This window comes from Mustela nivalis (assembly GCF_964662115.1).
Source record: "Mustela nivalis genome assembly, chromosome: 8".
NCBI classification, from domain to species: Eukaryota; Metazoa; Chordata; class Mammalia; order Carnivora; family Mustelidae; genus Mustela; species Mustela nivalis.
Window position 1 is genome coordinate 5,344,270 of NC_139027.1, and position 11,218 is coordinate 5,355,487.

The following is an 11,218-nucleotide window of genomic DNA, read 5'->3' on the forward strand; positions in this document are numbered from 1 at the left end:
TGGAAGAAAAGATGCACTGTGAAAAGATGGGGTGTTGCCCCCAGGAGAACCCAGAACTATTGCAGGCTGCATATAAGACCCCATGAAGCTAAGGAACCCTCAGAGAACAGGAAGGGAACCCAGCTTCTGAGGCTGAATTCTAACCTTTAGGAGACTGACTCTACACCAGGGGCCTTGTCAGGCTCCAAAGTACTATGACCGTAGGATGTCTTCTTTCCTGATCCCCCATTGTCTGGCCTAGGGCCTGGAATATGCTGGGCACCCAATAAGTATGGGAGGAAGGAGAAAGGGAGGAAGGAAGGAAAGAGGAGGAAGAGAGGGAGGGAAGATGTGGTTAAAAAAAGAAATTGACTTGCAGCAAAGAAGACTCCGAGGTGTGATCTGTTTTATAAATTATGTAAGGCTTGCACTATCCAAGATGGCACGTAATGGCTATTCCATGCCCAATAATTAATTGATAGAAAGAATTCAGCCTTGCTCATGAAATTTTATGCATTTCTGTCACTCCGGGGGATCTGGAACCTCTCTTGCATATATTAACTACATCAGCCTTCTAAAACCAAAGAAACTTCTGGATATTGGAAAGATGTACTGTAGGATCTGCAGTCGTTATTTGTGCTTCAGTTTGGCTGGGTCCAGATTGTTGGTCAAACGTTATTCTGGAAGTTCCTATGAAGATGTCGATAGATGCAATTAACATTTAAATTGTTGGATTTTGTGTGAGCAGATTGCCCTCCATATTGTAGGTGGGCCCCCTCCAATCAGTTGAAGGGCTGAATAGAATGAGGACTGACTTCCCCCATATAAGAGGGACATTGGCCAAAGATCGCCTTTGGACTCAAAATGCAACATTGACCTTGCAAGTCTCCTTAATCATGTGAGCCAATTCCTTAGAATCTCTCACTTGCTTCCCCACTCCTTCATATATAATGTACATTATACAAACGCACACCCCTTATTGGTTCTGTTTCTCCAAAAATCCCTGGCTAATACAGGGACGAAAAAGGACCTGATTTTGTAGCAGATGATAAACATGGCTTACCCCAAAAGATACTTAACTATAACACACAGACGGAACAGAGGCTGGATATACTCACGGCCGATGAATGAACAAGTCACAGGACATCTCCAAACCCAGGGGAACATGGGGCCGTGCCTTCAAAGCATGACCATTAAACCCCTGCCCGCCCCCCCACCCCACTAAACTCTCAGATTACACTTTGAGAAATACTGAGGATCGGGTTTCCTTGGAGGGACAGCCTCGGTCAGAATGAGGTGACCACCATATTCTAAAACACAATGAGTCCTCTTTATATGCCCTCCAAACCTTAGTCAGACCACACGAAACCCTATGTGGTCCTCTTGGGCCTATGAAATGGTAATTTTGTGTGGTTGATCTATATATCTACTTGAGCCTCGTCCTTTAGACCACGTTGAATGAAATCCCATTAATGCCCCTAGTCCTCCCTATTCCCGAGCCCTCTCTCTTCCAGAGTCTCTAGAACGTTCTCTGTCTCGCCATCCCTTCTACACTGGCAGCAGGTTGGGGCTGGGTGAGGCTGGAGTGCACTGGGTGGGCGGGGAGCGAATCCTTCTTCTCCCAAGCCTGGGTCCTGCGCCACACAGAGCTGGTGCTAACTGCCGCCTCTCTGGGGCCGAAGGCAGGACCCAGATGAGGGGGTGCCTTCCCCTCTCATTTTCACCTCTACCACTGCAAGGCCTCATTCTTTGTTGGAAAGTACTACAGAAACACCCTGAATCCCTGTCTCCTGAGGCACACGAGCTTCTGGAAACTCTGGGGCCTGGCCCGCCCCCGTGTTTATTTACAGACCCTCCTGCCCCAAGAAGTCAGGGACCAGAGCCATCCTGAGGGCAGAGCCACACCACATTCACGGTCTCCCCAGGGCCCGACAGGAGGCGCAAGTGAAATGATGAGGACGTGAAGAAAGGCAGGAAGGGAGCTGTGGCCTGGCCTAGACCACTCCCCCCAGGTCACCCCCTGGTCACCCACGGATCTGCCCCCCACCTTCCATCTGAGGCTCTGAGGCCAGCCCCGACCCATGGGGAAGCTAGCCCACACCGCCCTTCCCTGCCGCTGCCGCCGACTCAGTCGTGACCATGGCTTCTGCCACCCGCGTGAGCCCAACCCGGCCCCCACCTCTCCCACGGGCACAGCGGGCAGAGCCCGGTTTCCAGGCCAGCTCCCTGGAAACCAGCTCCGGTGCTCACCCCCCGGGCACCTTGTTCTCCAACAGCCTCGGTTCGTCCAAAGCCCTGGGCTGGCCAGAGGGTACACCACGGCCACGTGGCCCCTGCACCCTTCCTGAGGCCACGCGCAGTGACCCGGGGCTCTCCCGTGGGCACTCGCACCCTGCCCCAACCCTGCCTCATCTTCCCCACTGGCCTTCGGGAGCCTCACAGCTCCCACACTCACGCACCACCGAGAGGGTAAGCCCTCGGCTATTCCCCCAAACGCTCACTCCTCCCTCCAACCAGAGGACCTCACTGGCCAAGATCCGCCACGGGCCAGGGGGCTCTGGACCCTGCAGCAGAACCAACATGAATGGGCCTGGGAAAGCCACGCCGGGAGAGAGGGTAGAGGGGAGGGGCTAACGGCTATGTCTGGGAGAGAAGCCACCCGTGGGGACAAGATGGCGTCAACTAGGTGACCAGGCCCAGCTCTCTAGCCAGGTGTGCAGGGAGCGATGTAAGGACCTAGGAATACAACACTTTACAACCTCATTCATGATCGTTTAAGTGGCAAATACCCTTACAGAAGACTTCTCTTTGGTTTTACTGAATAATTACTATTTAAAGAAAGTCATGCCCTCATACACACACACACACACACACACACACACAGCAGACGCTACATCTGACTCGTGTTCCTAGGGAAGTTCAGGCTGGGGAGAAAAGGAAGATCACTGGCGAGAAGAATCAACGGCTTGAGTCCAAAACCCAAAAATGACCCCAACTCTCAGAAATCCTGTTTCAGTGGAGAGCAAGGCAGCGTGGGCCTGCCCTCCGTGGAGAGGAGGGGGGGTCTGCTGCTGGGGTCGACTTCACTCAGTCTGCTTTCCTCTCAGCCGGGAGGGTCACCCACCCACGAGCAGATTCCTACTGTAGGGACAGACCCGCACCACGGACCCCACGCCAGAGGCAGGCCCTGGCTTTGAACCCTCCACCAGGGGATTCTTCTCCCTGAAGGACCAGGAAGCAGATGTAATTCCAGTGGCTTCCCCTTCTGCCCAACACCCCAAAGATGGGGGCTCACAGACACTTTGGCTCCTGGAAGGCCTCCAGGGGCGCGGTGGCCACCTCCAGGGACCTGAGGTCTGGCTTCCCGGGGGCTTGGACCCCTCCTGGGGTCAGACCCCAAAGCCAGCAGCTGCGTGTTCAAGTCTTGCTGAGCCAGCAGCCCCGAGACCCGCATTCATGGGCACCAAAAGTCACTGGCAGCTCTTGGCCGTGCGGGCCTGGCACCCAGAGGATGCTCGCGCAACTTCGCTAAGAAGCACGACATTTCCTTGAGCAAATCAAGCGCGGATTTGGTACCTTCAGCATCTGTAGAGATGTGAGGCTTTTCCCAGCAGAAGGAGCACGGCAGCTTAAACCCCAATCCTTCCGCAGCCCGCAGAGTAGCCATCAGAACAGGTGGAAGGCACGGGGCAGTCCGGATAACTGAGCACCACTCTCCTTCGTTCCGTCCCGTTCCCTCCTTTGTCTTCCTCTGTTTCTCCCACTTGCAACGCCAGAGTCTCGTGTTTGAAAGCGGCGGAGCCGCCCAGAACTGCTCCTGGGACAGGGAGGAACATGCCAACGTGGGAAAGATGACATGAGTGACGAGCCGTCGGATCGTCACCTGACCAAGGAGGGAACTCGGCCCCGATGGGACGCCGCTGCCCACGTACCCCCCCAGCAGGTCCCCCAGGGCCCGCGAGACCAGGCGGTTGGTCGTGAGCCTCCTGGGCTCCCGCAGAAGCAGCAAGGACTTGAGCGAGGTTTCTGGCTTCCGAGGCTCTTGGCCCTGAGAGAGGCATGTCTGCCGTGTGGGAGGGCCGGCCGCCGCGGGATTTCCTGGGGTGACAAAATCACAGCCACAGAATGAACATGACCCAGGCCCCGATGAGCCAACAGCTCTGTGTTCTCCACCACAGATGAAGCCAAGGGTCTGCACTTTCACCAGGCGACTCCTAGTTCATGCGACACGGGCACTGCTGCCCCAAAAAGGTCCTACACCCTCCGGTCTCCACGCAGCCTGACCAGGCGCCACGTCAAGGCTCCTGCACCCCGAGCTGAGAGCGGGAACGGCTTCCTTGCTCCGCCTGCCCTTCCCTCTCTGATGCCCGCTCCCCTGTGAAGCCACAGTCCCAGGACGCCCTGTGTTCTGACCCTGTCCCAATGCCCTCCTCCTAACGCTTGCCTCCCTGCCTGAGTACCCCCCAGGGCCCAGGACATCATGGGGTCCCCGCCGGCTCCCCGACCAGCCCACCAGCACTGCCCACAGCCTTGTGTTAGCCTTCACTGAGCCTCATACAGGGTGAGATGGCAAGTAAATGTTTATTGAACAAACAGATCGGTCTTTACTACTTTCCTCCAGGAACGCACTTGCCCCAAACACACAGCTTGTGACAAAACAAAACCCAACCAGATCTCTTGCTTGATTCCAGTTTGCAAGCTGCGTGCATTTCCATGTCCCCGAGCCTGGTGCCGGCCTTTCCCCTCCTCTCCCGCGGCTTGACAGCCACCTCCTCCAGGAACCCTTCTTTGATTTCCTCTTATGCATTCCACAAACATACCTTGCCGGTCCACCCTGGCTCGGTAATTTGCTAGGCTGAGAACAAGCCAAGAACAGGCAGGAGGGGTCCCTGCCAAGACCCTCAAGGAGTAGCCAAATGTCACAGTGATGAGTGCCCCCAGCCTTTCCCAGTAGCTCCACCAGAGTCCTTCTTCAGAGCGTTTCACTCCCACATCCCGGAATTACATGGCACACACGGAGCACACACGGAGCACACGTGCGCATGAGGCACAGCGCGGCTTCTAACAGGCAATGAGCACATGGTGAACCCACGCACTTACAAGGACGAGTTCCTCCAGAAACTTTCGTTGAATAAACAAAGCATAGAAAGAAACGTCAGGGGGATCTGGGTGAGGCTAAGAAGGAAAGCTAACACCCACCAAAACCACAAGGAGATACCACGACACCCCAGTCGGCATGGCCAAAACGCGGACCCCTGACAACACCAAGTGCTGGCGAGAACGGGGAGCCGCAGGAACGTCCCACGTCACTGGCAGCAACGCAGAAAGGGGCAGCCCCTTCGGAAGACAGTTTGGTGATTTCGTATAAAACTAAACGCACTGTTGCCATACGAGCCAGCAGTCGTGCTCCTCGGTGCTTCCCCCAAGGAGCTGAAAACTTACCTCCCCATGAAAACCTGCACTCGGATGTGTACGGCAGCTTTATTCCTAATTGCTTAACGGATGCTCCCAACATGCCCTTCAGCGGGCAAGTGGCTAAACGGCGAAACACCCAGACAACAGAATATTACTCAGCGCTGAAAAGAAACGAGCTACAAGTCCTACATGGGTACCTACATGGGTATTTCTAGGTAAATTAATCCAATCCGGAATGACCATATACCACATGATTCCAACTCTCTGACATTCTAGAAAAGGCAAAACTCTAGAGCGGGGCTTTAGCCAACCACAGCACGGGGGCCTGGGCCGGTCATGCCAGCAGGCTACACCCCACTGGGGACCTCAAGAGACAGCTGTTGAGAGCCCTGGGCCACGGCATGCACAGCCTGGGGAGGGACGCTGGCCGGCAGCCTCCGACGGTGGGGTCATCCTGGACGGGACGAGGACTGGGGACAGCGCAGGCCCCGGTGTCCGGCTGCCTGGGTACAGATGTGGCCTTCTGCCTCTTACAAGTTCGGTGACCTTGGGCACCTTATTTCACGCCTCCCTGCCTCAGTTTCTCCATCAGGAAAATGGGGAATCACACTTTCTATGCTGTAAGACTGCTGTGCCATCCACGGGGGTGACAACTGCAAGCACCCCACAGAGCTGGGACATACTAAGCCACCCATGGGGGGCTGGTGTTCTCACTATCAGCTGTCACTTCTCAAGCCCTGTGTCCCGCGTGCCGTGTACCTCGGCGCGCCTCGTCATCCCACCAGCATGATGGTCTCCACGCTCAGAGGATTTCCCAAGGCCACCGACGTAACGAGAGGGATCTGGACCGAGGACCCAAGGACTCTTGCCTTCAAAACTGCCGTGTGGCCCTGCGTTTGGGGGTGAACAGTCTTTGCGGCGGCAGCATCCGCCCAATGGGGAGCCGCCCGGCCTCGCAGACCGGCGCGTTTCTCAGGTGCCTGTGACCTGGGAACAGTGAAGTCTCGGCTGCAGGGGGCGGGTGGGGGAGGCTGGGCAGAAAAGCCCCAGGTAAAGTCAGTGGAAACTCCGACCGACAGGCCTGCACCTGGTGTTTTTGCATTTCCCAAAACAGCTGAAGGGATTGTGTCTGAAGCTTCACACCCCAGAGGAAACCAGGGTGTAGCCATCGGGGTGGCTAGACTGGGTCCCAATGCCACCTCACACCCCAGCCTGGACATTCAGAGCAGGAGCTGATTTATACGCAGCCCCTCGGGTCACTGGGAACCCGTCTTGGTCAGGGGCGGGGGGACCTGACCCAAATTCCAGCTGGGGAGGACGGGGGTGTTCTTGGTTCCAGGGAGGAAGCAGCAATGCTCTGTTCTCCCACAGGTTCCTGCAGCATTAAAGGGAGACCCCAAGGCCACTTGTCCAGGCTGCACGTGAGCTGTGCTGGGGAGGCCACCCCCAGGGAACCCCAAGGGTCTGGCTCCTTCAGGTGCCAACTGCGCACACAGCCTACAGCAAAGACGGGCGTCATGCGGGAACAGAGGACGGAAGTGGCCCCAGGTCACACCTAACTGGAAGAACCAGGACTCTGAGCTGGGCCCAACTCCAAGGCCCTGGCACCCTCCCTGGGCCAGTGGGAACAGGAACCTTGAGAAACTGGCCCGAATGTGTCCCCAGGCAGCGGCCACCCTCTAGCACAGAGCACAAGCCGCGGCCCTCGGGGAAACCCCGGAAGACACCAGAAGACAAGGTCTGTGGCCTTGAACTACAGTAAGCTATGGGACTGCGCGAGGGACCAGAGACAAATTCCTGCATCAGCAAGGCTGGCCCAGCTGTGTCGGACAGACAGACAGACAGGCACGTGCATAGCGGTCAGGGGCCTGGCGAGGCTGAAGGAGGCCTCTGCAGCTGGGTGGCTGGGGGATGTGGTCGGCCAGAGGGCACCCGTCTCTAAGGGCTGCTGCCCGCCCCAGGTGGCCACAGAGGACGAGGAAGTCCGGTGGCAGGCCAGGCCAAGACCAGCCCCCTCCCCCCATACACAGGAAGAAGGTGGCCCGGAGGCCTTCCAACCCTGGTCAGAAATTTTCATTTGAAACCAGAGACAGGCAGAGAAAGCCCTGCAGGGACACAGACCGTGACAGTGCTGGACAGACGGCCAGGGTCTCACGGAGCCCTGTGGGTCCCTGCGGGCAGCAGGCACACAGAGAGCTCCGAGGAAGCCCCACCACTGCCCCATTCTGGTAAGCTGGGCTGCAGGGCCCTGATCTGGGTCCAGCTCCCCACAGCCCGAGTCCCCCCAGTACACACACTCACCAGGCCCCAGAAAAGGTAGAGAAATATTTGTTCGACTTACCTATTTACCACTTCCTCAGAACAGACTCATGCCCGTCAGGCGTCCCAATTCCAGAGGCAGCTCTGACCTGAGTGGCAAACCTTGTCCTGCCTCCCAGAACCCTTTCTGAGAGGTGCCTCTCTGAACAGGAGCGGCCATGACAGCTAGTGCCCCAGGAACAAAAGGTTCGAGAGCTTTTTTAAAAAGGTGAATCAAGGCCTGATGCTGACTAAGGAGCTTCAAGGCTAAGAACCATCTCCAGGTCAACTCACAGCTGAGCTCAGGCAGAGAGGACCTCTGGCTGTCTCTTCCAACCTGTCCCCCTGAACTGTGCACCCCTTGGCCTCCCAACCCCCCTAGCCTATGCCTGTCCTATCACCAAGCACGCTGCCCCTGCACTCAGGGTCCAGGGTCACCTGGTGCATTCGGAGGGCACAGCTTCCAAGGTGGGGGGGATCCCAGCTCAGCAAGCCGCCTGGAACTTTCGCTCTGACACCAGCCCTACACCATCAGGCAAAATGCCAGGCGCAGCACCCACAGGGGAAACAGGCCAGGCGACATGAAAGCAAGAATAAAACCAGAATCGGGCGCGTTATTTTTATCATGGTACAGACTCGCAGCAGAGATCTAACAGCTAAAGGGGCACCCCAGGTGGCAGGCAGGTTTCTCTCCCCCTCTGCCTCTTCCCTGCTTCCGTGCCCCGAGCCCCCTCCCTCGGGAAACCGAGAAAGTGGATCGGGTCAGAGCGAAACATTCCTCATTCTGCCTTCGCCACAGGAAAAACTAATTAGTCGCCAAATATTCGGAATGGGTAATTGCTACCTGAATTAATAAGGGCGAACAGCCGGCGAGAAAACGGTGGTTTACTATTTCTGAGAGCTTGCCGCTCTGAACCCGGAGTCCCAGGCTCGGCGGGGAGGGACGGGCTCTGGGGACACACGTCTCCCTCTGGCAGCCAGCAGAATGGGGACACGGCAGCCTAGGGCTGTCCCTGCGTCTGGGGCAGTTCAAACACTCCTGTGGCTGGGGGTCACCCCTGTCTCCTCCAGCACACAGCGCGCGTGTGCTCACACACACGTGCACACTCACGCACCATCACTGCACACATGCACACAGCACACACAGGGACGTCCAAGGGGTCCAAGGGGAACGCACCAAACCAGATCCTCACCCGGGGGCTCACCAAGTTGCCCCAAGTTCCTCTGCTCTGACGGGGGTTATGTAGACCAAACTGAGGGGGTTGCCGGCAGTAGGAGGAGGAAGAGAGAGGAAAAGGGCAGTGGAGATGACCCTAAGGAGAAGAAAACAGGCGCTCGGGAAGGCGGGTGCAGCCCCGGTCCACTCCCACCCAGCACAGGCTCCGGGGTCCCACCCAGAGGGTCCTGGGGAGCCTGCTGAGCCCCACCATGACCTTGCTGTGTGACCTCGGACACATCGCTTTCCCTCTCTGGGCCTGGTTTCTCCCCCTGTAGAAATGAAGGGACTCCGTGCAATTATTTGAACAGTTCTGAGGTGCTGCCCCCCCAGGAAGTCTTCAGTTCAAATTTGGGGTCATCCCGGTCTCCCCTGCCCGCAGCCCCTCCCCCCACCGTGCCGGAGCACTTACTATAGGACTTCCCCTGCACAGGGCCGCACGCAACTTCCTCCGGGGCGGCCGTGGCTCTCCGGAGGCGTCCCAAGGTCACAGGGAGCTTAGGCCCGAGACATCAGCCACCAAAGCTGCTGTCAAAGCTGCACAGGGAATTCGGGGCTGCACCTCCAGGGGCTGCGCGAGTCCGGCGTGCGTCCGTGTGAAGCCATCACAGAAATCAAATGTGTCCACACGGTGCACAATGTGTCCTTCACTTTTCTTTATTTAATGTCATGTAAGCACCTGTCATGGCTGTACGTGGACGGCTCTTTTTCTAACAAACACCCGATAATGCTACTGAAGACTGTATCATAGATCCGACTGAGCCCTACTCGGGGACTTCAGAGCCAGGCTTTGGCTTTTATAAACGTTGCTCTAAGAAGTCGGCTCATATGTACTCGTTCTGTAGAAATAGAAAGTTCTCTGTATGTCGCTATCCACAGATATCTTTTTTTTTTTTTTTTTTTTTTGCATTTCAATGACTTTATTGAGAGGTATATCCCTTAGTACCAAAACATAATGGTAGTTGGTTAGGCCACCTCTGCCAACTCAAAATGAACACTGATGTAGTCAATTATTGAAATATATCAGCCTTTTGGGAAAATTGAAGTTATCCACAAAACACAGTTCACAAAAGTATAAGATATATTGTGGTTCTTTGGTTTATTTTCTAGTGCACATTTACCCACAACATGATGTCAGAACTGGGTCCAGCCATTATGGATGGACTCAGGCTACGTGCTGCACTGAGTAAGTGTCTGCAACACTTTTCATGCTGTAGATCTCCTTACAGTCACTGACTTAATAGAAAATCTTGAATATTATCCACCGGTATCTTTAAAGGTTCCTACTCGCCTAGAAACAACGTCTGGTGCTCCGCACACCGTGTCATCAGCTGTGGTCACTGCTGGCACATGGGATTGGGGAAGAAAACTCGAGCTTTGTGTAAGCAATACTTTATACTGTTCTGGAAATGCCATCAGTAAAGGGGAAAATAAACGAAATGCAGTCCATGTTGAAGCGCCTTCAGAAGGGGTTTTCTTAGTGGGCGTGGATCCGGCAGGAGCAGAGCCACAGAACCAGAGAACAAATGGAGGAAGACGGCAGAAGGAGCCGCCGGGAGCCCATCTTGTTCTACTGGGGCGGCTCTCCCCTGTGCCGACGAGGACAGGACCTGGGTTCAAACCCTGCTCCGTGCACTCACCCGGCCCCTGGGTGTTGTTTTTGTCTCTGAGGACTTCCCTTTCCCCACGTGCCGAATGGGACCCCCAGCCAGCCGGTCCCACGAGACCACCAGAGAGCACCAGGCACGGGGGGACCCACCATCAGCTCTGTCCTGCCATCTTCCTCCTCCCTGCTCCACGTCGTGAGAAAAAGAAACACCGAATCTCACGGCTGCTCCTCAAGTCCCCGTGCCTCTCCAGCCTCCCCCAGGGCCCCAGCCCAGTCTCAGACCACTGACCAATCCCAGCTCACCTAAGACCAGGGGACCTCGGGAATCAATAACTTGAGCCGAAAGCCCCGGCTTCAGAGGCTCCCATGAGATAAAAGTCAACTGGCCAGTGGGGTAACTGCTGACGTCACCCCCTTCCCACAGATCTCAGGGGGCTGTTCTTGTGGCCAGATGGGCTCATGTCTGTGAAATCATGTGAGGTCATGTGAAGTGGGGACTGTAGTCACCCCTACTCCCAGGAGCCAGCCCTGGGTCCCCAACTAGCCAGACTCCCCAGGCCTGGGAAGGGTTGCTGTTAGTCACCAAAGATCCTGCCCCCACCTCCCCAGAGGCTGCCCTCCTACCCCAAAAGCAGTCCGGGTTCCCAGCCCAGGAATCAGCCTTTGGCCCGCTCCCTAGAGACACTCTGAACACTGCAAGT